Raw genomic sequence first — 25906 nt, forward strand, 5'->3', positions numbered from 1 at the left:
TGTCTGCTGTGAGTGGCACTGCTGAGCAGGGGAAGGGGCCATGCTTGGCACTCAGCTGGTGCAGCCCCTTCCCCTGCAAACAACTCTGGTGCCGTCCGGGGAGCGCCACTTGCAGGAGATGGGGCCGAGCACTGAGCTCAGGCCACCCCCGTGCTTGATTTTTTTGATGTGGCACAGTGTATAATTTGAGTTGGATTTTTAAGCCCCCAAAACTGGGCTTCAAAACCTGATTTATACACTGAAATACCATAACAGGAAAATCCTCTTAATCAAAATGTTCATTATCAGAAAGTCTCAGTTTGGACTGAATAACCTTCCTCAGTAACAGGAGGTTATCAATTTCTACTGAGTTGGAACATATCAAGAAATTGATTAACAATCGGGAGAAACACAAAGTTTTTGAGGAGGTGTCCTTGGAAGATCAAGAGAACCACTGAGGCAAAACAAGAGTAAATCAGGAGACACCTATCAAATCCCATATGGAGAATGTCTCTTCCTCCACATAAACATGAGTTAATTGTAAATCAATATTTACTATAATAACTAGTCAAGGACAGACATTTCACACAGTGACATGCCAGATACACAGGAGGAGCCTGCTTAAAACCATGATAGGTACAGAAAGATAAGTTGGAAGTGATGCGTCATCATTTCTTTTCAGAAGGTCTAGCTACAAACTTGCATCCTCTTGCACTATGAAGTTGTCATCAGTATTTTGTCTTGTAACTTTTGTGAGTAGGCCCAGCTTGGCTTAAGCTTCACAGTCATCTACTTATACATATTTACTTTAGAAAAAGTAGAAAAACAGGGCTAGAAAGTACCTTTGTAGGTCATCTAGTTCAACCCCCTGCTTAAGGCAGGATCGCCCATATCCAAACCATCCCATCCCATCCCATCCCATCCATCCCTAAGAGATTGTTGTTAACTAACGTTGAACATAACTGCATTGTTGGCAGGTAAACAAATGTCATTTCTGCCAAATGAAAAGACATGCACGCTAGCAAAAAAATATTTTGAATTTTCATATAACAAATTAAGTAAAACAACCAGACATCTAACAACCACAATAAATGGATGAAAATACATACATTACTGGGAAATATGCATGCTTGTTTGCTCACCCTCCATCTGAACTCTAATTTGAAAAGACAGGGATACAACATCACAAAGAAAGAAGGCTTTTGTTTTTGATTTATTTTTTTGGACAGGTGATGCAACTATTAATTTACCTCAAGGGGAGGTGAAGAACTTTGTGGTCTACAAAAGTTGCATAACTTTAAGAGTAGGATTGAAGATGGATTGTTTAATGTCTGCATATTTGTTTTCAGTATTTTGAATAATATGATTTTAAGATCCATGTAAATTCAGACAGTTGCAAATTCCCATTGTCACAGTGTGAACTAATATTCATACATACGATATCAAATTATTTTAGGCAACCCCAATAGTGCAGAAATAAAGTAAAGTATATAGTCCTGGTCCGCAGGATTCTGTTCTAGTGTTATATCTGCTAAAATATTGTAGGGTCTGCCCCTGAGAAGAAGGCAGTGTGACAAAGATCATGGTGATTATATCAGTCATGGACTGAAATATTAGAAAGAATTAACCACTGCAAGCGAGACTCGTTTCAGTAACGCTGGCAGCTGCTTAAATAGGGCATTTAAAGAGCTGATCTCTTTGTCTCTCTCACATCTGCTCACAGGACAAAGAGATCAGTAGCAAACATCTCAAAAAAGCTATTGACTGAGGCTGGTTAAAAAGAAATCAACGTTTTTTGGATGTGCTTCTGCAATGAAAAGTTGTATCATAATGAATGTACATGTGTGCGATAGTGGAAGGGGCAGAAAGACGGTGTGAGTGTTTCTTTGCTTGTGAAGATTTAACTGCTTTTGAACCTTCTCTAAACTCTGCTTATTCATCCAGTGTTATTTATAGATTTTATCCTGTGGGCACCACAGTAAAAATGACACCTTTGACCATGGTTAACATTCTTCTGACAGGAGTTAGATGAGAAGTCAAATGGAGTGTCATATAGCCAAGTGATTTAGACCCTCCTTAGGGAGAGGATGTTCTGGCTTCTGGTCCCTGCTCCCAGTGCTCTTATGCCTTTTATATTAGTTATTAGATTAAAAAAACCCAACACAATAGCTCTAGAAACAGGCCTAAGGAACAGGTTGCCCTCTGGGAAACCTAATGGGTAGGTTGTAGAAGCAGGCTTCCTCTTACTTGCTCTCTCTCTGGCCCTTTGACATGATTTTTTGGGCTGCATGATGGCCCAGCTTCTTCAACAAAAGTGGTTGTGACTTCCCTACCCCAACCTAGCTTTTCTGGGAAATGGGAGCTACAGGTTTGAATTCCCTCTGGCTAAGGAGGGTTTCCCATGGTTTGGGCAAGTACTCTAACCACTGGGATGTTGTGCAAAAGACAGGCACAGCCTCCTCCCCACCCCAGTTAACTAACTGCCCACCCTTGAAGAATTAGCGGATCTGTAGCTTGAGTAGCTTCAAGCATCTGAGTCAGGCACCCAAAGCCTAGCAGGGGGCTGGAGTGCAGAAACACCCATATGTTGAGGCACCTTGTTTGAGAATCATGGTACTAGAGTCTCTGGAAGATAACTTCAGCTGAGTTTTTCTTTGGCTTTGCTTCTTCTGGGTGTTAGCATATGAGGTCTGATACAATGAGTCTGCATCAACCATTAAAAAATCAAGGTTTTGTGTTGTGCACAGAAAGGTGTGTAAAGAGCTCTGGGTTTCATTCTCTTTGTGATAAGTTTCCTGCTGTCTTGAAATGATTTATTCTGTACACTTCGCTTTCCCCATTTTAAAATGTAGAGAAGCTACCTTTCTGAAGATGCTTCATTTATTAATTTTTTGGAAGGTGGTTTGAGAGGCTCACCTGCAAGTAGTGAGTGATGATGGGGTTAAGTTTTTGATGGTTGGCAGCATTTCTTCCCTACCCCCTGTTTGTTGGCAGTCTGTTTTGTGAATTCAGTTGTACAGTATGGTTAATCAACTAGGTAAAGGGCTGAATATTGCATGAAGATTTTTCCGTAACTGTTTTCAGGCAGTTGAATGAAAAATACAAAACACCTATTTTTAAGGCTATCTAGTCCATTGGGGGCCAACCTTTTTGGCAGGTGTGCCATGAAGCAACCACTGCACCCTCCTAGTATGTCACTCCAATCCCCTTTCCCTGGCCAGGGGATTGGAGTCTGCTGCTCTGCTTTCTGCCCTGTGCTCCCTTCCCTGTTTGTTGCTTCACTTTCTGCTCCATGCTATATCTGCAGCTCTGCTCCTTGCTATGCATCCTGTGTCCCACAGAGGCTACTTGTGCTGCAGTTTGGCCACCACTGAACTAGTTCATCCTCCTGCTTAGATATGGAATTTTACAATAGAGTTTTACCTGACTAAATTTTAGTAATATTTCCTTTCCCTCTCAAGGCATAGGTGGGCAACCAATTGAAGCCATATGAAATGATTGATACAAGCTGTTACTACTTAACTGTTATATCTGCTGTTACTGTTGCAACTTTAACCCTGTTTCATTTAGGGTTAATGTTACAGCTTTTTAGCTTATATGTATTGCTACCTGATCAGGGGGACCTAACAGTTACATAGTGGCAGCTCGAAACAGCTGCCTCAGATCTCCTTCTCTTTATAAAGCATAGACTATGAGGGTTGGAAGGGACCTCAGGAGGTCGCATCTAGTCCAACAGGACCATCCCCAACTAGATCATCCCAGCCAAAGCTTTGTCTAGCTGGGTCTTAAACACCTCTAAGGATGGAGAGTCCACAACCTCTCTGGGTAACCTGTTCAGTGCTTTACTATCCCCCTAGTGAAAACATTTTTCTTAATATCAAACCTCAACTTCCCTTGCTGCAGCTTGAGACCATTGGTCCTTGTTCTGTCATCTGTCACTGCTGAGAGCAGTCTAAAGTGACTAAAAATTGCATTTGTCCATTCAGTTAGTTTCAGCACTCATGATGCTTGTGATGTGATAATCTTGTTGGGTTTTCTAGGTGCCTGTAGTCCTGTCAGGAAAGCCAGGGCAGAAGAGATCTGAATTATTAATATAAAGATGGAAACAAAAAAAAGGAGAAAAAATTACAGTGGAGCACATGTTGGGTAGCAGTTCAGAAGAAACCTCCAGATTCCTTTTATAAGACACACATCTTTCTCATGGAGATCACCTGTAATCATCACCCTCTGTATTTATTAATTCTGCAGTCGCAGAACTAGTTGCTGAATTGTGCTCCAGGACATCTATTTTAATTTGTTTAAATGTTTTTGTCTTTCTGGTGTCAAGAATGCATTATAAATGTGGACTGAGTGACCATAAAGTCTTCCTGACTGCTCATGTAACCTGAAAGAGAGGAGGTGAAAACTTCCCCAGATATTTTCACAGGAAGTTAACTCTGAAACCACAAAAAGGATAGTCTGCAGCCAGCTAAGTAACGCAGTGGCTGACAATTGGACTACATTCACTGTTTTCCTACTTAGTAACTTCTTAATGGATGATTTTAATGATTTGGGAGTTATCTCAATGCTCAGCAGCAGTCTCCCAGCATAGGGATACAATCTGTCATGTTTTGAAGGCCATGGGGCCTTCTCCTGAGCAGTTTTGATGGTTAGGCTGGAATACAGGTTTGTTAGCTTGTATAACAGTGTAGCAGGTCCAAGTCACAGGGGCAGCCGTGGTACTCCTTGGTCGCCATGTGGCCCTGGCCTGGCTCAGTCTCCAACACAGACCTTCCCAGACGACTCTCCTGCTGCACCTTGTTCTTATAGAGGATTAGGTAAAGGAGGTGGCTCACAGGTCTTAGAGTGAGCCTGTGTCTGTGCCAATTAATACCAGGTTCTTCCTGGACCCCTTTAGTCTCTGTTCAGTCGTCAGGCTCAACGGGCACTCCTGGCCTGTATGTGCCTCTGCAAGGGCACCTGTAGCCTTAAGGACTCATCATGTGGCTCCATCCACCCCTACATGCCTTGCAGGTATTCCCTCTCATTGATATTGTGGCTCTTGTCCTTCCTGAATCCTTGGCCCCTCCTGGGCCCTGGCCCTGCTTCAGGCTAATTGATCCTGGTCCCTCCTAAACCTTTGGCCCCTTCTGGAACTTGGCCCCATCCTCAGGCCAGTAAAGCTAGCTGTGGTCCCTCCTGGACCTTTGGCTCCCTTCGAGACCCTGGCCCCGCTCTCAGGCCAACTGATCTAGCTGTGGTCCCTCCTGGACCTTTGGCATCTCCTGGGGCCTGGCCCCACTTTCAGACCAGCTGATCTAGTTGTGGTGCCTCCTGGACCTTTGGCTCCAACTGGGCCCTGGCCCTGCTCTCAGGCCAGCTGTCAGACCCCTTTGGTCTAGCACTCTTTCTCTCTGTGCATCTGCATCCTCAGCTCATACTTCCAGCCCCTCTCTGGCCCCTGGGCTCATAGATTCATAGATGTTAGGGATTGGAAGGGACATTGGATCCTACAGGAAAGATTGCTAGAGTCAGATGATGGATCTTCTTATCCTATGCTCTGGGCTACAGAGCCCCACTCTCAGCCCCTTCTGGGTTACCAATACTCTAAGTAGGTCTGGAGCTTGCCCTCAGCAGGGCTTATGGCTAAACCCCAGTGCAACTTAACTAAAAGCACCTGTGGCCCCTGGCAGGAACTCAAACCTTCTCTGGGCCTAACATAAAACCAAAGCCACCTGCCTATATAAGTGAGCTCCTCTCTGCCCCAGGTACCTTCCCTTGTCCCCAGGCTTGCAGAGTGGCTTCCTTCTAGTCAATTCAGGAGCTCTGCTGCCTGCCAGGAGTTCCTCTCTTCGTGGTTTTCAGGGCTGGACTGCCCGATGGGCTCAGGCCTGGGGCTTATATGTCACCAGCCTGACCTGCCGCTGGTCAGGTGGGCTGCTAATTAACCCTTTACCACCTCAAGCTGCCTCTCCCACTGCTTGCTCCTTTGAAGGAGCTGGCACACTTCAGTGGCCTGCTACAAATAGGTACAAACCAGGATGTTGCGTTATCGAAACCTGTGTTAGCCCAGGTGAGACCCCAGGCCAAAGCATGGTGTAGTTTTTTAAAAGAACAGATTACAAGGCATGTTGGCCAGAAGCATACCAGTGACAAGCCAAACTACACTATAACTTGGTTTGACCACAGTGGCTTTAAGTGACTATGAAGTTAGATTATTCGCCCTGCAGAACAGGACTGTTCAGTGAATTAGATTCTATGCCAGGACTTTCAGTACTTGCAGGGTGTGGACAGAAGTCACTTTCGAAACCTTTCCAAATGTAATGGGCTTGGAAACATGTCAGAAGGGTAGCATTTCAGCTGCAGGGAGAGGAGGTGGAGGGGAGAAGAGCCTGTACTGGATGGAGAAGAAAGCAATGGGCTGGCAGAGGTGCTCTCCGTGGCTGGGATTCTGACACTGTGCCCCAAGTCCCCCAAACCTCTTCTCTCCCCTGCTCAGCACAGGAGAGAGGTAGAAGTATCAGGACTGGCTCTGGTAGTAGTGGGCTTCCTGGGAGTCAGAGGCATTGGGACCCAGCAGTGCATATCAAGCTGTCCACCCCATTCTGCTTTCATCTTCCTTGAAGGGGGAAGAGAGCACTGTGGGATTCTAGCGGACCTATGCATCCCCTTTCCCTGAGTGCACGTAACTAAAGGGGAACACTTCAAAATAGGGCCTGATTTCAGAAGGGATGATCTTGCAGCTCTTCAGCCACTTTTGGACAGAGATGTGGGATGGAAAATTTTCCATTGTTTTTTTTTTGTGGGAAATTTTCCATTTCTAAAAATTCATTGTTTCATAAAAGTCATTAGTAACAATGAATGGATGCCAATAGCTGTGATGACAGACATTGCCGAGTACCACGCAAAAGAAACACTTTGGAGCAAAGACATCGTTTGCCGAGCAGCAGAGAATGTCTCCTCTCACATGGTGGAAGAAATACTGTAACACCTGACTGTTATCCAGGATTGCTCTAAGGATCCCAAGCAGTCCACCAAGAGCAGCTTCTTGTGAATGGAACTGGAAGGCTTTCAGCTCAATCAAGGCAAAAAAGAGGATTAGACTAACAAATGAATGCACTGATAAGCTTGTTTGTATTCCTCAAAATCTCTTGCTTCTGGAGAATCAGTCAGAAGCACAATTAGTGAAGAAGATGCAGGGTGATGATAAGTTGCCCTTGCCCACAGACTCATTGGTAAAACCTTCCTTTAGTGAAAGAGAATGTGATTCAAGTAGTTTTGAATCAGATTTGCCTCAATCTGGTTCTGAACTAGAACTAACAATAGTGCAAGTGAGTCTACAGATAGTGACAGTGAAACTGGAGGTGCTGCAATGACCTCAGTGGAAGAGAGTTAAACTCCGTTGAAGTAGATGAGTGGACAACGACAGAATATCATGCACACTTCTTTGGGTGTGCTAGAATTAGTGTCAACAGTTTTCAGTGACTTGGGTTTTTTTTCTTAAATTTAAACAATGTAAGGGAAGCACATGCAATTGTGTACTGTCTTTACATTTTTACAAGTATTCCAGTAAAAATAATTCCTTTCCACATAAAGCTTTGAATTTGTTTGAATATAACATTTAAACCACATTAAGTGTGCTGTATTTAATTTTTTTCCTACTCAAATATTTCAGTTCAAATATTTGTGGCCATTGGCACATACAGTTAACACAGGGGTATTTTTTTAGTTTTGTTTACTAAATAGAAGTCAAATAAACATGCTAAGTCAAATCACACTTTATTTAGGACATTGGAAAAATTTCCAGAAAATTTTCCAATTCAGATTTTCCAGAAAACCCACATTCTGGTTTTGGAATACTTCAAAGGACAAGTGTGGCTGCAGACATATGTAACAGTCAAACCTGTTCCCAAATGTCACTGATTAGGAATGAGCTCACCATTGTCATGGGTCAGAGGTGTCCACATGTACAATGCCCTAGCCTGCCTCCTGGTGGATGAGTGTAAGGGGAGTGCTTGTGGTCCCGAGGGGTCAGTGACCTATGGCTGGGGATGTGTCCATTTTTTCTGCTTTCCCTGCTATCTTAAACATGAGTTCCTTAAACTTCAGTTGCCTGCATTTGACCCAAGTCTGCAGTGTGCTTACTGTTTCTTTTTCCTTGTCCTTTTGACAAGGTATTGAATAGAATTCAGAGATTCATTGAGATCTGACAGGCTGTGAACGCTTCTGCTATGGCCTTCAGCTGTGGCTCTGGGCTGTCAGCTGTGCATCTGAGCTCCCATGCCTCCAGCCCCATGTGCTTCCCCAGCTTTGGGTAACAGATGCAGGGGGAGGGCTTGGACCCATATGTTTGGGTTCCCAAGTGCTGGGAGAATGTGATTAAGGGGTCACAGTTGAATGATGAGTGAGAACATGGTTGGTTGCTAGAAAGTTTGGTTTATCGTACAAGTAGCTTGATGGCACTTTTTAAAATCAATAAACTCTAACAAAAGGTTGGGGGGGGAAGGGACAGGAGAGTTCAGGCCATGTACAGCCAGCTATGACCATGCAGGGTGGGGGAAGAGAAGCTGTGCAGCATGGGGTGCTTGGAGGAGTAACCAGACCCATGTCACAGGGCACTCACTGACCACATGTAACATTAAACTGGTTGCAATGTGAACCAGGTCAGCAGAGTACCTGGTTTTCCAGGTGGAGTTTGGAACCATGCCAGGCACAGTTTAACAGCGTGGGATGTCCATCTGCTTCAGATTTAAGCCATACTTAACGCAGGCAAAGTGTTATGTTTGTTCACGCCGCATGTTTCAGCAGCTGGCCCTGTGAAATATTTCAAAGGCATTTGAAATGTTTCAGTTGTTACTTCTGTCCACACCAGTAGGGTGCATCTGCATAGGCCAATGCACTGTGAGCTTGCTTAGAGTTAGCTTGGGCACAAGAAGCAGAATAGCCATGATAATGCATTTCTGCTTCAGCATGAGTACCAGAAATGCTTGAGCCCAGGGATGCATGAAATATGACCTGCAGGCTGGATCTGGCCCATGGGATTCTGTCTGGCTTGTGGCAGGTCCCTCAGCCCTGTCCAGCCCAGGTGTGTGGAGCAGCTGGTCCCACCACCCTTGGGTACACGGTGGGGTGAGGGCAGCACAGTGGCTGGACTCCGTTTTCTGGCAGCCCCTACAGCAGCAGCACCTTCCCACTGCTACTGCTGGTGCCACCACTGGACCTGACCCTGCCCAGGCACCCCAGCCTCTCTACCCTGCACCCACCACTGAGGGCACCAGATGGAGTGAGTGAGTTGGGTCTCTATGGAAACCAGCCCAAGACCCCCACGCCAGGGTGCATTCAGCTGGGCAGATGGTTTGGGACTGTGGGCGGGCAGGTAGTGGCATGGGCAGGGCAAAGCTGGCATCTCAGGGCAGTGACAGCAAGGCAGAACTACAGTCCACTCCCCTGCTCTGTGCCAGGCTAGGTCAGTGCTGCGCCCCCCCCGCCGCCCACAACAGCTCTCCAAAATTGCTGAAGCGGCCCTTCAGCCAAAATAATTGCCCACCCCAGATATAGCCACATTAATACAGTGCTTTGCCCAGGCTTATATATTCTGCCTCTCAGCAGGGCTTATTAGCATGAGTGTGGTACTGTGCAAGGGTGCTGCTTCAAGTACCTGAACTAGCATGGATATAACATTGTGCTGCGCAGATGGACCTGTGGTGTGTGCGGAAGCTGCTTTCTTCTTTCTAGCTTTGTCAGTGTCCTAAACATACACCACTTCTCCTCGTCTGTCCCCAGCACTTCCTAAAAGCCCCAAATAACAACAGTGAATAAATGCCAACTATTCTATGATGCTGGTACCTGACTGGAATTAGCAAAAATCCAGGTTTTTATGCTGGCAAAATCTAGGAGCCTTTAGGAAAACCAAATACAACAGTCTACTTTAGTTCATTTGCAATGTTCTGTAACGAAAGCAACTTGAAGCCACACAAATATAAATATGTAAAATGTGAGAGCCAACATGGACTGAGAGTCCTGGGTATAGTGTTGTTATATTCCTAGCTTTGTAAGCAAAGTGCTCTGTGACATTGGGCAAGTCACTTTGCTTCTATGCTTCTGCTCCCTGCCTTTGCCTTTTCGTAGCAAGGCAGTTTAGATTGCCAGTTTGGTGGGGAAGGGATTCTCTTATGCTTGTGCCATATCTAGCAAAATGAGGCCTACATACTACTGTAATTTAACTAATAACAATAATAGAAAATGAAGCTATGACAATTGGGGTGTTAATAAGGAAGCATGAGAACTCTGAAGCATGAGAACTCTGAAGCAGAGGTAACTATGCATCGATTTGATTTGAGATGAACTGTTACAGAGCGCATCAGAAAGGAAAAGTATGACATGCATATAATAGTGTATATTTTATTTGAGATCTGTACATTAAATTGTTTTCTTTTTAGGTGTCCACAATACTGATACCTGGGAGGAGTGCCAAAGGGATCTAACCAGTAGAAACATATGGACCATTAAATCTCCTAAAAATGAAGCAGTTCTCACCTTACTACTGGAATCTGCAACACTGCGAGGAAGGTAAGCGATTCTTTTTGTTTGCTCTCAGGAGCAAGTGCACTAGTCAGTATATTAGAGCCTGGATTATACAAAACCAATCAGGATAGGTGCCGGCATGCTCCAATACTGAACGCTCTTGAAACAATACAACCTGATAGCATGTACCCATGGATCTGCAGGTCTTACCGTTTGGAAACAGAAAATATTTGGTAAGTGACATACAATTTCCTCTTTAATGAATGCTGCCTTCATGGTTAATTAAATGTCTCTTGTTTAATGATATGGCACAAACAGATTTTTTTTTCATTTTGTGACACTCAAAAAAGTTTTTCTTTTTTTGGCATTCATTAAAAAGGCCTTCAGTGTACTTGTGTGTTTGGCTATCAAGCATGAAATGCTGACATCTTTCCAACAGAGCTGCAGTCATTGTCTTGGAAGTTCAAAAGGTGAGAAGCCCTTTTTAGCTAGCAATAATCGTGAAATGTATTTGAAAATGTCTTTAATTATAATTGACATTTCTCGAGCCCTGTATGGGTGGTAATCATCTTTGAGAACAGTAACAAGGCTAGTAATGCTAGATGAAGGAGAGAGGTTCGTGTCAAAAGCTTTAAATCCTTTTTCCTCAAATACAGAATGTAATGTTTGAGTAATTGAAATTTAATTAAAATAATGAGGTAAAAACAGTTTTGTAGGGTTTGTGGTTTCTTCTAGGCTGTAATTTTGGTCTGTGTGTGAGTCACAAAGGCAACCACATAGCTCCCATTTTAAATCCTTTAACTTGGGGAATAACAGAAATTAAAATGCAAAATGCCAGACCAAAGACCTCTCAAATAAAAGTGGAGGATTATTGAAACAGTACAACTCAGGAAAAAGTTAATCAGATAAAGCTAAAGTAAGGTTTTTATTTTCCTTCTTAACTTATTCAAACATAATCCATAAGAAGAGGCATGTGACTGTAAGCCAAAATTCCCTCTCAATGATGTTAATCCTGATTTTAATTAGTAAACTTTACTTCTCCCTTGTTGTAGGCTCCTAGAAAGCATTGGCTCGTAAATGCCTTCCTATTCTATTACTCAGTCGATAATTACATTTTTTTGGTTACTTTTTTTACATTTTAGTGTAATTTTCAATTACCTTTTTTAAAAAAATGAATACTTATGAAAGTCAGAGCTTTAGTAGGACTTGTAGGAAGTACACGAAATAGTCATTTTACAAGATTTACTCTTACAGTGTGAAGTCCTTACTGTTTAGGTCTCTGGCCTCTTCTTTAGGATCCTGGCACTAAAGCCAAATGTATCACATCAAAATGCAGGTACCTAATATTATAATGGTATATCCCTTTTCCCTGTCCTTCTCTTGAGCTGATACTGCTTGCCTACGGTGGGTCTTTTTTTTTGTTTTTTTTTTATGTCAAGAGAACCTGGTATGAAAACCTAAATTGAGCCACAACTTAGATTAGAGCTTCAGAAGTGAATGAAACCCCCAAAATAGAGTCCTGGGTTGACATTTATCAATTTACCATATTTATTCTAAGATAAGGGTGCTTCCCCCCCATTCATTATGGGAAAACAAAGCCTTGTCTTAGAATCGCCTATCACAGCTGGAAGCTGTGAGACATGGCGGTGCAGGGAACCCAGCTGGGGCAGGGACAGCAATAGCCAGCAGCAGCAGCTCTGTTCCTTGCTCAGATTCCCTCCTCCCTCCCTTCCCTTCCCTTCCCTTCTCCTCCCTTCCCCTTCTGTGCTGTCAGGGAGCCAGGTCGGGAAGGAGGAGTCTGCCTGCTGCTGCTTTGGTCTCCAGTCTGCCCCATGCTAAAGGAAGCATCTGTGCTGAGAGCCTGGCTTGGCACCCTGCAGATTTATCCTTCCCTGCCCTGCTCCCTTTTTCCACCCCCCCCCCCCTTGTCTTCGCATGGAAGGAGGAGGGGCAAAGAGAGTAGGGCAGGGAAGGAGAAATCTGCTGGGTGTCCAGCCGTACTCCCAGCTGCTTCCTGCAGTATGGGGCAGGAACAGCTCTGAGGCTCCACCTGTGTCTGGATCAGAGGGGAGAGCAGCAGCAGGAGGAGGTAAACGGTGGGTTGGTATTCACTAAAGGGTCAAGGGATGAAGGGCAGGATACCTGCTCCCCTGCCTCTGCTTTCTCTGCCTCCTATTCCTCCCCCCTGCTTTTCCTCTGCTCCCCCTCCACCTGTCCCCTCACTTCTGCTTTTCCCCTTGCCTGCCCTCCCCCCTCCACCCGTGGCTGTTTTCCTGCTGCATCAGTGGGAGGACACAATTAAGATCCCCCCCCCCAGTAATTAGATTCTAGACACAGGAAATTATAACACATTTATAATTTATTAAATTGATTGTTTTTCTATGTCTAAAATCTAATTATTCAGGCATTGTTTTAAATTCAAAGTCATCTTAGAATCAAGTAAATATGATATATTGTTATAGTGTTCACAAGTCCAAATCAGGATTAGGTCTTCATTATGTGAGCACAATACAGCCATATGCTCCCTGCTTCCCTGTCCAGAAGAAAAGAAACCTGTGAAGGACAGGGAAAAGGGATATACCATTATAATATTAGGTACCTGCATTTTGATTTGATACATTTGGCTTTAGTGCCAGGATCCTAAAGAAGAGTTTGGGAGATAAATAAAATTTGGGCTCTTGAATAGTAGTTACAACAGAGCAACTGGTGTATGGTAAGTCCTCCTTATAGTCTGTTCATTCTCAGACTAGTCACTGCCTTTGTAGACTGGTAAAAGACTAGGTGTATCAACACAGTCAAATTAGATATCAGCGTGCTTCAAACTTTGCTGTCAGTGGCTTGCTATGAGCACTCCTATTAAAGATCATGACTCCCTTAACAAATGTAAAATAACCCCTGTTGCTTCTATGAGAAGTGCTCAATACAAAACATTTGTATGCAGCTGCATAGACTTCAGTCTGTTCATTTATGCAACACTTCTATTGCGGGCGCATCCAGATCTGACCTAAACTTTGGTAGAGTTGTCTTACATTCCTTATTTTGATGGGCTCTCAGTACCCACCTCTTGTTTCTTCCTGAGCAAAAAATATATATACTTTATAATGGAAAATACATTTTGCTTCCTTAAACTGTATTTCTTTGTAAATCTACAGTGTTTTGCAGAAAACATGAGTTATAATTTTTAAAAATCCCCTATCTTGACTAAGTGGTTCCTACAGATGGAAGAACACCAACTGACATGATGTCAGAACTATACCTGTTATGATATTGCTCAGAACATGGTGGTCTGTAGCAAGTTTTGAGGTACTAGGTCTGAAAGACATGCAAAAAAGCCAAATTGAAGTTGGTATTGAATGCCACTGTAGCTTGCTGGTTGTGGACACACACAACTTGTATTCTGAAGCTGTTCAGTTTTTAAGATGTCTTTGCAGTATGAGTTGAATAACGTATGACTTGAATAATGGAGCAACCTCAGTAGGTTGATTTAGAATAAGCCTTCAGAAGTTGGGATATGTGTCTGAAACATGTAGACTTTCTGCTGTGAATCTCGATGGCTGTGAAACTCTTCCTTGCATACTGGAAGTCAAGTGCTCAGTTTCCTCTGGAATAAGCCTGTTCCTATGTACTTGCTCCCTTTTAGCAACAGTTCTTTGGCTTGTGGGTGGTATAGACCTTTAATAGGCCTTCAGACATGAGTAATAAGAGGAAAATCATCATAGGCAAGGAAATTTTAGAAGTGGGAGATTTTCACTTCTGTATCGCAAGGTGATAAACTTTTCACCTCCAAGCTAGTTAGATCTATTTTGACCACAGGATGAAAAAATTCGGGATGTTCACTTGCTGTATGAATGCAGCTCTATATTGGTGATAAGCAGGGATCCTGTTTTTTTCTGATTAAAAAAATCCCCAGTTTTGGGGTTAAAAAAACTAACCCCAAATCCACATTTTTCCATAATCAAAATTAAACACCACTATATATATACTTATGTATTAGTGGTGTTTAATTTTAATCATGTAAAAATGTGGATTTTGGGTTACTTTTTTAACCCCCAAATTGGGGATTTTTTTTAATTGGGGAAAACTAGGATCTCTGAGGTGATAAAAGACGAGCTCTGCCTTAAGATAGTTCCTCTGGCACTGGACTCCTATTCACGCTGAGGTTTCCATCTGTGGTAGGACGATAACTTTGCTTCTTCAGAGTTTAGTAAGTTCTAAAGAAGCTTGGAAACTTTGTGTCTAACAATTTGATACTTGGGTGAGGTTGTTGCTCATGGGATAGCTGCCTGTTAGTGATTCTTCAGATTTTAGGATTATTTACTTTTTGGAGTTTAAGATTCCTTTATTTCTTTTATGTTAATAAGTGCTTTGGTATGCACAGATATCTATCCACCTACCTGTTATGCATTACTTGTACTGTATTTCATTGTTAACTTATTAGAGTTTCCTTATACTTGCTCCTTGGGATGGGTGCCTTGGACTTTCCTTGGTCCCCTTACTACTTCTGGGGGTCAATCATGACAGTGCAGCTCTTGAGTTGCCTTGGCTGCTTCTGCATTTTCATTTATATTTTTATTTGCTACCTATGCTTTCCTTGAGTTTAGAGAGTTCTAGAGGCATGGTATACTTAAGTCTTAGAGAGTAAAGAAAAATTAACAGAAGTGTAGTCAAGAAGTTGCCAGAACATGCCACCTACCTTCTGCTGGTAGAGGAGTTGAAACAGTTCTCTTCCTCACATGAAGGCATACTTGAAAACCTGGCTGGTATTTGAATAGGAGACCTCAGTGGGAACATGAGAGCATGATTTTGATTCTATTGAAGTCAAAGACAAAACTTAGCCCGACTTACCCAGGAGATAGGAATTCACCATTGGTTTTGCAGGGTGGGTTTTTGTAGATGGCACTGTGCTGTCTGTGCCAGTTGTGACTGAGTGCCTCAACAAGATGTTGGACCATTGGAATTACCTTAGAGCAGCACATTAGAGGTCCATCTAATCCAGATGTTTCAGAAGAAGAGTGTAGAAGACACTCTGCAGTAGATGGCTTGGGAATAACCTACTCTAACAGTCCCAGGACTCTCTTTATAAACTAATTAATTCTTTCTGATTTTATGAATTCTGTTTCTGATTGTAATGGTCTGCGTAGGTCATCAACATTTGGATAGTGTTCTCTTGGCAGAACAGAAGAAACTACTGACTAAGGCTATGGTCCAAAACCTTTAAGAAGCCACAGATGGTAACAATCTGACTCTGGTCAGATGTGGGCTGACTGGCTTTAGTGATATACCAGCATTTTGAGGGGGGGTGGGGGGAGAGGCTTTCCCTACACTAGTACCAAGGCCAGATGGTTGTGTCCATTTCTCCCAACCCACCCCCAGCTCTGCCAGCCAGTGGGAGCTGTACCAGGCCTGGGGAGCTGCAAACTGCATCTATGCTACCGTTGCTTCTTTCCAGTACCCTCCTCCCATCCACCTCCACCTCCAAGTTGCAATATGAGCACAGCTGGAAGCTGTATGGCTCAGACACAGCCCCTCATTGCCTGGCCCCAGCATGGGCGCAAGCAGAGCAACTGTTTCGGGGCCATGCAGCTTCCAGTTGTGCCTGTGTTTCTGCCACTTCCCCCCACTCCCCCTGGCTGCAGTGTGGATGCAGTTTCCTACCCATCAGAACCTGTACCAGGGATGGGCAGCTGCTAGCTGTGCCTGCACTGCAGCTGGGAGGTGGTGAGCAAAGAGGGGAGCAGAGAAGCAGTGGTAACACAGACACAGTTTGCACTTCCCCAGCCCTGATGCTGACCCTACTGGCTGGAAGCCCAGCCTACTTGCTGTCCGGGGATGAGGCTGGAGCTGGGAGAAGCGTTGGCAGCATGGGTGCAGGCAAAGCCCTCCAGCTCTGTGGGCTAGATTCAGTGGCTCTGAAGGCTGGGTGTGGCCTCTGGGTCATATGTTGCCAATGCCAGAGGATTAACTGTTAATTACCCTCTGGCAGCAAGCTCTCAAGAGAGTGGAAGAATGAGAAGATCCTACCAGAAGGAATGCAGGATCTGCGACTGGTTTTAAAAAGAGAGATTCTCTACCAGAGAGCCCATCACTGCCCACACAGAACCTCCAAGCGGCAGAAATGGGGCAAGGAGGGAACCCACAGAATAGTGCTGACAAAACCCAGAAAGCTTTTGGGAGCCCTGAGGACACGGGAGGGATGGACCTGTGTTTATATGTGTTCAGGTTTTTTCTTGTTAAATTTATTTGCTTTTCTTTTTCCATAGGTCAGTAACTTGTCGTGTGTGTGTGTGTGTGTGTGTGTGTGTGTGTGTGTTTAAGCTAAAGTCTAAGCAAATAGCTCTGTACCATTTTTTGTGTCACAAGTGCCCAAATATAGCTGCAATAAAGGTGGTAGTAGTCTCTGTTGCTTTACTGTGGTGGACATATGTTTGCCTTGTGGCATGAGAGTGTGGGCAGCCTAAAGCCACCCACATTCTCCAGCCACCCCCAGAGAGGTGCTGCCAGGGCTTGAGGGGCCCAGTCCTGTGTGCCTGAAGAAGTCTGAGGCAGGAATTCCCTTAAGCCCAGAAAGTGTCTGCCCGACTTTCTCCTCTTATGGGGATGTGCCCTAGAGATTCCCTGGGGTGCACCTCTGCAAGTGGGAACCTGTTGCCTATTATCCCACAGGCCACATCCTATATCAAGACACATCCTGGCAGAACCGCTCTGCTTTCCTTGGCAACGTCAATTTATACTTGTAAGATGTCTGTTAAACGTATGGCCCGTGGGCTGGATCCAGCTCATAGAGCCATATGATCTGGCCTGTGGGTTGCTGGACCCTACATGGTCCAGTCCACATGCCATGGGCAATGCATGCCTTGTGCTGGCCCCCTGTGCCACATTGTAGAGCAGCCCCCAGGGCCAGCGCGTGCTGTGTGTGGTGCGCAGGCTGCTGCAGAGGGGGTTGGTCCTGCACAGGAGGTCCTGCACATTGGACCTGCAACCCTCACCTGGCCCATGGGGCTGGATGAATTTGACATCCCTGCCCTAAGAGGCTAAATTGAGAGATTTTGTTTAGGCCCAGCAGGCATGGAAAGGCCTGGGATCCAACTGTTATGCCCAGTCCAGCAGCTTGGCGTGTGTCCATCCAACCAGGGCACAATGTCTAGTCACTAAGGAAATTTCTTCTAAACCCCAGTCAGTCACTAATTGGCCTATGCCTGGTGACAGGAAGGTTTATAACCCCTCTATCTTTTTATTCCCTTTCTAATGTAACTGAGCATGCTTAACTCTATAGATGAATCATACCCAGCTTTTGGCCTTCAAGTTGCCTGCACAATAGTAATGCAGAAGTTTAAAAAAAATCCATGTATAGGCACAACCATAGTATTCTTGGGTATGGAGAGACGCCATGTCTTCACACAAAATGAAGATCCCAAGTACTTGTTTCATGGTTCTTTTGTAAAGTGTAGCAAGGCTTATCAGCAGTGTCTAGGTCAAATTCCACTTAGGTAACTGTACTCTGCCTACCGAAACTCCTCTTGCTTTCTGCTGGACGTGCCAGACAAGATTTCAAAGCAAAAAAATCTTTAAATAGTAGCTGCAGGGTACTCAGCACTCTTGAGAGTCAGGTCACTTGTATAGTTGCCTAAACTTGGATTTAGGATCCCATATTTTGATCATCTTAACCTGTATTTTACCCATCCTGTTCTAAACTATTATAAATAGTTCAGTATCGTGTTTAAACAACTCTTATCATCTTGCTTAAGGAACAACTGCATTTTTGTGATGCTTAAATATTTTAAAACTTAGTAGGCTTTCAGAATGAGTGCAGTTAAACAATAAATGTGGCATTATTTATTGTATGTATAGTTATAAACAGCGCCCAGAAACACAAACTAAAATTTGTTAGTTTTTTTTTTCAAAGTAGATTTGACCCAAATAAGAAAGGAGATAGCTATAGCAGTAAAAACACAGTGATTACAAACTTGTGCAGTAAAATATAAATGTGGACAGTTGCTAAAACATGAATTTAAAAGGAGTATTAAAATATTTGCCTAGGGTTCTGTGTGATTTCTCAGCATAGTGATTGGTTAATAAAGAGTAGCCTGGCTGCTGGGACAAAGTATCTCAGAATAATTTTCCTTGCCCCAGTTAAGTCAGTAACTATTACAGCAAGGACAATAGGATTCGAACAAGATAGACGAAAGTGGTAAGGGAAGTGTCAGTCTACCACTGCTGCTGGTGAGAGGGAAAGAGAAATCTTATGTGAGTGTACCAGTAAGGCAAAAGGTATCACTGGAGAAGTAAACTGGGAAGAGCTCCAAATACTAGTGGGAGCACAGGAATAATACAACAGCATCTCGAGAGGTTGACAGATTGGGTGAGGATGTCATAAAATGCATCAAAACTGAGAAGGAGGCTACAGCCATCCTTGGGAGTCTCCTTCTCCCATGTCATCAGGTTTAATCCAACTTCACCTTGAACAAGGTGGGCATAATAGCCTGCGACTGTCCTGTTAACTTCTACACCTCCTCAGCCCTTTCCTTGTTTGCTCTTGGAGACCCTTTGCTATTACAGAGAAGAACTAACTTATCACTTTATCTGGAAATCACAAACAGAGATGGGGGGAGGGGTGTAGTGGTGCAGTTGTACCCTCTCCTCCTTTGATTCCTGCTCCCCCAAAGTTTAAAACCAACTGCTGGGTGCTGGCAACAGCATTTCTAGTCAGGCAGCAGTGAAGGAGTCAATTGACTTCATGGTTCATTATAATGAACCTGATTCCTTCTAAACTCTTCACTCCACAGGTGTTAACGACCCTCTCTCCTTTTTAATGGACTTTAATGGTTCTACTATCAAGCTGTCCTTTCTTCTGCAATTCTATTGTCTGTTAACTGATCCTGGTATTGTAGCTCCTGTTACACAGCTCTTCATACTGTTTTTCCCTCCAGCAAAAAACATTAACTCAGGTGTGGAAATGTCAACTCAGGTGCAGAAATACCTTTCAGTGAAGCTTTGTTTGCCCTGTCAAGATGCTCAAGAAGGGTTGTTTTTGTATGCTATTGCAAATCAGTGCACATTCCAGTAAAGTTGTATTTGTTTTTGCTTTGATCTTGAACTGAATAATGTAGACCTAGGCCCCTAGCATATTAGTAAAACTTTTACTTTTAGGTTCCCTTTAACTAGAAAAAAAATGTGTCTTATGTTGTGTTATATGTGATGATGGTGACCATACCATCCTCACCTCTCTTTCCAAAATCCTAGATCTGCCCCTGAGTTTCAGCTTGCCACCTACCTGTACACTCATTCTCAGTCTTTTCTTATCATGGTGTTACTACATGCTATCCACCAATCGGAGAACTCTGAATTGGTCTAGTGGCTATCACTTCAATCAAAAGAGCAAATGCGCCTCCTGTGTTTATTTTTAAACTCTTTCTTCCCAGAGGCAGAGAGGTTGCTAGCTTTGTAAGCCTGAAGTCAGGCAGAAGGTAGGGCAGGGTGGCACCCAGGAGACTGACTAGTTCAGAGAGCTTTCATGGGCAACAGTGTGCTTTGTCAGATGCTATGCATGGACTTGCAGAAAGAAAGTGTTTAACATAGGAAGGAATTTAAATGCAGAAAAAAAAGACAGGGGGAAGAGGCCCTGCTAAGAGAGGCAAAAAATTGGTTGAGTAGACCAACAGGCATAAACAAGGCAGTTAACCCATTGAGGAATATAGGGGTTAACTGCTGGAGATAATCACTAGTCCAGGTAACGGGATAAGACTCTATAGTCTTTGTATTATGCTTAACACAATCCGGTTTGTGGATAATTTGTTCTGCAATGTTCAGTTTGGACTTAGCTTAGGATGGATGACAGCTTTGGGAGAACATTTCTCAGTCACTGCTTGATTCAGATGGTAGTCTTCATTCTCACCATCCCGAAGGAACGGTATTTGCTAATGCCCTTTTGTGATGGGGTCCATGTGAATATATCAAGAAGTAAAAATGGACTCTTAAACTTCAGTAACCATTCTTTTGTGGGATTTTGTGGTTAATATGGATTTTGTGGCTGCCCAGCTATCTTGCCAGCTTTATGGTGGTATACTCATGTAATACAAGCTTTGAAGTGCAAGGAAACTGGGAAATGTCATGGCTTCTCTGCCCTTTATATCTTTGTCCTAGAGTATAAGGATGCTTGGGCTGTGTACCATGCCTGAGGGAATACCAGGAAAACCAGAGCTTTTGTGTGCATATTTATTTGCGCACCTACAGTAGGACTGACCCAGAGTACAGTGTCTCTAAAAACTAGTTACTGTGAGGTATGCAGCTCTTCTTTCTTCTCATTTGTGTATTACCAGCGAATAACAGAGGGAAAAAAGTATAGGGATATAAATGGGCTTTTTGCCTTAAGTGCACTATTCTTGAACTTTGACTGCTCTGGAATTTCCTGTCTGGCTTAGAAACTTTTATGGGCAGAGTTTCGGTAGAAGTTCCACGTGACAGTCATTGAGACACATCAGCCAAGGTATATCTGTGTACCTTGACCTTTGGGCTTGTGGTCATGGGGGAAGCACAAAAGGGATTTTTCACAGTAGGAAGAAATAAGTATTTAAGAATGGAAATTGAATTATGTTTACAGAAATCTTTTATGTGGATTTATCCTTGTAAGGAATTCATGATGAAAAATTTAAAATTAAAACATACCCATTAATGACTGACTATATGGCTGTTTCATTTCTCTAGAAAAAAAAATGTTCACATTCACTCCAGCCTTGTGTTTTCAGCAAGACTCGTAAAGCGTGAGTCAGAACAAGGGGATTTTTGATTCTAAGAGCAGTATGGGAAAACAATATAAAACCTATTACTCCTATTACTGATAGTATAGCAATGGCTGAACCTAAAGGGTGCATCAGTATTTGTGTTCTAAAAGGGTCTTCATAATTTGAGTTTGCTTGTTCTCAGCCTGTGCCTTTTGATGCTTGGTTGACTGTTTTGATTTGCCTGGAGTTTTACGAGGGTTAAAAAACATCCTTTGTGCACTTGCCACACTCTCTGTTCGGAACCTGTATTTTGCTGACAATGCTAGTGCTCTTATTGGCACTTGGCCTCCTTGAGTCTAGGCCAGAGAAATTTTTCTTTTAGTTTGCAGTGTGCATGGAACGAGTTGTGATGGTGCTCTGACAGACAGCACTGGAAAAAAAACCCAACAGGCTCTCCTTTGATCAATTGTCCACATGCACATTCCTTTGTGAGTGTGCATGCATCTTGTGTGCTTGAGCTTGAACACTTTTTGGCCAGTGGTGTCTCAAGCTGTAGGGTTGGAGAGGACCCATCTCCTCTTAGAGAAACTGTCCATGGGAGATCTGCTTCTACAAATCCTTCCGCTCTTTACGTCAATGGCAGGTGTCGTCCCATCCATTTTTGACAGGGCTCAGATCTATGGGATCTATAAGTCTAGATTCATGCTATTAGCTTCTTGAGCGGTGTGTACAGGGACTTGCCACAAGCATTAATCTAAATCCAATGGATTTGTCCAGCAGGTGGGTCTTCCTTGTTCTCCTGAGACTCTGTAATCCCACCTTCAAATAATTACTGCTTTTTAGTTGCATGGAGTAGAGCAGACATATGATCTTTACCATATAGTAACTAGAGTTCTTCTAGATATTTAGTCCATGTATGCTTTCCATAACCCACCCTCCACCTCCTCTTCCTCAAAGTCCTGTGTACCTGGAATTCCTTCGCTGAGGGGAAACTGAAGCATAGCAGGTACACTTTGCCTTTTATACAAATCCTTGGGATCTCTCTTTTTCTGTGCTGTATGAGCGCTACTGGCTCCAAGCTCAAGAGTATATACACCCACAGTGGAGAGTGCATGTGGACAGTACAAATATAAGAAGACCTCCAGTTACTGTAAAGTAAGTAACTTTGCATTACAATGAAAAAGTTTTAGTTAATGAAAATGTTGGCTGTAGCTATACATTAATATCAATTTATGTAGAGATAGTCCCATAAATATATCTTTATAGAAGAATATGCAAGTTCAAGTAAAGCACATACTGTTCTGGAAATGTCAATATTAAGGTTGTCTATATCAGCTTAACTCTGTCCCATTGTACACATCAATTATGATACAGGCTCCATGATTACATAATATTATTTCTAGAGGACTGTTGTATTGAGCTGATTGAATAAGGCTGGGTTGTTGTATGCTGAATATGTTCTTTCTTAATTTAGCAGAGGGTTGATTGGTATATGGCATTCAAAGTATGATCACTTGTTGAGCAGTATTGATAAAAAAAATGCCGAACAGCCCATTCACTAAGTACTGTCATATCAGATAAGGCAGGGTTCCTACAGAGGGAAGATAATATGTGAAAATGTAATAGGAGACTCTTGCTATGCATGTGTAGGCAGTGCAGAGTTATGACGTTTTGTGGCTGTTTGGCATTTGCTGTAGTTTAAGAGGCACGGCATACTAGAACTTGGGTGTCACTTGTTCCTCTCTGGGCATTAGCTTACTTCATATATGGGGTAGTCACAAAAGTGAAAGAAAATGCCATATGGCACCAAGAGTGGTAGGAAATTGTAATATGATTTTTTTTGACATTGTTGGGAAAGCTAAAGCTGCAGCCCAGAGTAGCACCCTGCAGAGATGCTTGTGTGACTTACCTATGGTAATGGCCAAGGTAACCCACATAGTCTCTGTAAGTGCTTCTCAGCAGCAGCTAGCTGGTATGAAAGAGGAAGCTGAACCCAAGTTGAACCCAAGGTTTCTATGGAGGCATATTTAATTGTCCAATTAAACATTTAATTGCCTTGTTGAAGATTGACTGTAGATGTCCTGAGCAAGGGGTTCTGTTTGTTCCTTTTTCACAAACTCCTTTTAACCTTGCGAGGGGAGCTGAACATTGCTGATTACAGTTGCTACTTAAACTTGATGGCATCTATTAAGTTCATAACCTGCCTCTTGGAAAGCACATGGAAGAATGTAATTATCTGGACTTCATAGTCTTTCCAGGTTGTGTTGTGTGCGAGTGGGAAGCTGAATCTGTTAATAAGCTAAACCTGTTATGGTAGGGATTTCCAGTAGACTGGATGGGTTTCAAAGAGCTTGGTAGCACACGAAGCCTGTCACTTTGCTGATTGCTAAGACATTCTTTTTTTTAGGCCCTTGCATTGAGAACTAACCTTTGCTTTCCCAGTTCATTTTTACTAGACTGGCTGTTCAATGGTTATGGTGCAGCCGGACCTAGCAGCTGCTATCCTCAGACTATAGCCAGGGGGTGAAAGCAAGGCACCATTGGAGTCATTGGAAATTTCTGTGGTGTCAGGATTTCACTCCAGACATCTGCATGGACAGGGGAGGATCAGAACCATAGCTGTTGTCATGCTAATTTGGGGACATAACACATGCCTTTTAACAGTTACTCTTCAACTTCCCCCTGTAAAAACATAAACCCCAGACTGAAAATGTCTAGTTTGATTACTTGTAATGTGAATAGCTAGCTTTTAGTCTTTATTGTACAGAAACAAGAACAGTAGTAGTGTGGAGAGAAGGTGAGAGAAATATGAGGTCAGGAAGCAAGGGTAGAATCAGGATAGTAAAGTAAAGTATTAAAAGTCTGAAAACTGAGGGACATCAGTGAGGAAGCAAAATGGAGAATGAAGGCAGTGGAGAGAGAAATGAGTACCAGAGGAATAAATAATAGAGGGAATTAGGAAAGGAGGAGAAACGGCAGTGATGGTGGCTTGCTCAGTAACAAATACTAGTCATGCTGCATTACTTCTGTGTGCATTGTGGGTGTGGGGTAAAGCTATTTGATTTTTATTTAAAACAAGATGAGATGTGGCTTTTCTTTTTGATTGGGTGGTTGACTAGGGAAGGAGGAGGAGCCTGGGGTTTGACAAGCTGTGTTGTCTCCCCTTCAGAGGACCAAGAGGGAAGGATTACAAGAGGGAGAACAACTCCAAATGAGCCCCATCCCTACCTCTTGGTCCATGGATGGCCATGTGTGTGCTCTGAGCTAGGGAAACATGGTACCTTCTGGGGTTGTAGATGGTTTTGAGGGAGTTAATAAAACAAGTATGCAGGTATCAGATATTTTCTCCTGTAACATACTACAGAACTTCCTGACAGTGCATCAATGGCCTTTCTCTCCCCTCTTCCCCTTCTATTTTATTGTTAGTTTATATCGACTCAGTCCTTACTACTTTGGTCATGGGCTCAGAACAAAAAGAGCCTTGCCCCTCACTGGCACTCCAAAGGTTAGCCTTAACACAAGTGTAATCCAAGAGGTTGTTTGGTTGTGTGCACTGGGGCACGTTGCAGGTGTGGTAGGGAAGAGGGTAAATCTTGCACATTACATTTCTTTCATGTAGGTAAGAGCATTGGGAAAGAGGGGTGGGGGGCATTGCTGAAAACCTTATGCTTCAGAGATAATTACAGCATAAGCCACTTCTGTCCCAGGAAAATTATACAGAATCATAGAAAATGAAGGCACTTCAGGAGGTCATATAGTCCAACCCCTGCTCAAGCAGGACCAGCCCCAACTAGATCATCCCAGCCAAGGCTTTGTCTAGCCAGGTCCTAAAAACCTCCAACGATGGAGAGGCCACAACCAAGATGGAAATAATCAGCAAAAGCAGAACATGCAATTTTTGTCCCCAGTATCTAAAGATAAGTCATTATTTTCTTCCGTTCTACCTTTTTTTAGGGTTTGTATGTGATGAATTTTCTCAATCTTGCTGTGAGAGGGGGTTTGTTACACATACCTACAGTATTCTTCCTAATTCTGCTCAAATGCTAGATTAAACTTCTGCACTGTGGGCCAGTGAATTGCAACTGTTTGCCAGCGTACTCTCCTGAAGCTTCAGCATGTTCTAGGCACGTAATCATTTTTTTCTGTGTCAGGCTAGCAAAATACATTCTGTCCTTCAGACTCCTCTAACAGCTTGGGGGGTTAAGCTGAATTTACTTTAATTCAAGCTGATAGCTAAACAGTGCCAGAGTATTTTGGCAATGTGGCCGGGGACAGGGCTGTAGGCTGTAAACACCATTAAGTGACAATAGTTTCTAATATTTTTTGTTAATTGAGGAAACTGCTGATTTGTAGCCATAGCCTGGATGAATTAGTAATGAGCCTGTAACTGTCTTTTTCATTTAAAGTTGCATCAGCCTTCTGCAGCTTTGCAGTTACCTGAGAGTGAAGACTGTTAATTGGTCAGTAGAAAAAAAACAGGATTGCTTGATTAAGGTTGTCTTGTTGGATATATATGTCTTGTTATAATTCCTGAACAGAAGGTATATGCATTTATTTAAATTATAAATGTATTTAGTAATAAGCATTTCACTGTTATAGTTTAACCCATGTTTTCTTATAAAAGTAGAAAGAACTATTCAGAACCTTGAGTATAAAATAGATCTAAAAGAGTGGAATAATTTCAAAGGTAGAAGTCAATTTAAACC

General features: G+C 43.1%; 1 protein-coding gene across 7 annotated transcripts in view; it reads left to right on the top strand.

Moving 5' to 3' along the window:
* MAP3K13 (mitogen-activated protein kinase kinase kinase 13) overlaps window positions 1-25906 on the top strand; it is a 115399-nt gene that overhangs the window by 5764 nt on the left and 83729 nt on the right. For 6 of the 7 annotated variants that reach the window (XM_019489861.2, XM_019489859.2, XM_014604574.3 and 3 more), the window contains one exon: window positions 10398-10527. The gene's annotated coding sequence lies outside the window, so the exon portion shown is untranslated. Of the gene's footprint in view, window positions 1-10397; window positions 10528-12474; window positions 12572-25906 lie in introns of those variants that run through there. The other variant, XM_019489864.2, reaches the window with a different exon arrangement.

Source organism: Alligator mississippiensis, chromosome 7 (assembly GCF_030867095.1).
Source record: "Alligator mississippiensis isolate rAllMis1 chromosome 7, rAllMis1, whole genome shotgun sequence".
Taxonomy (NCBI): Eukaryota; Metazoa; Chordata; order Crocodylia; family Alligatoridae; genus Alligator; species Alligator mississippiensis.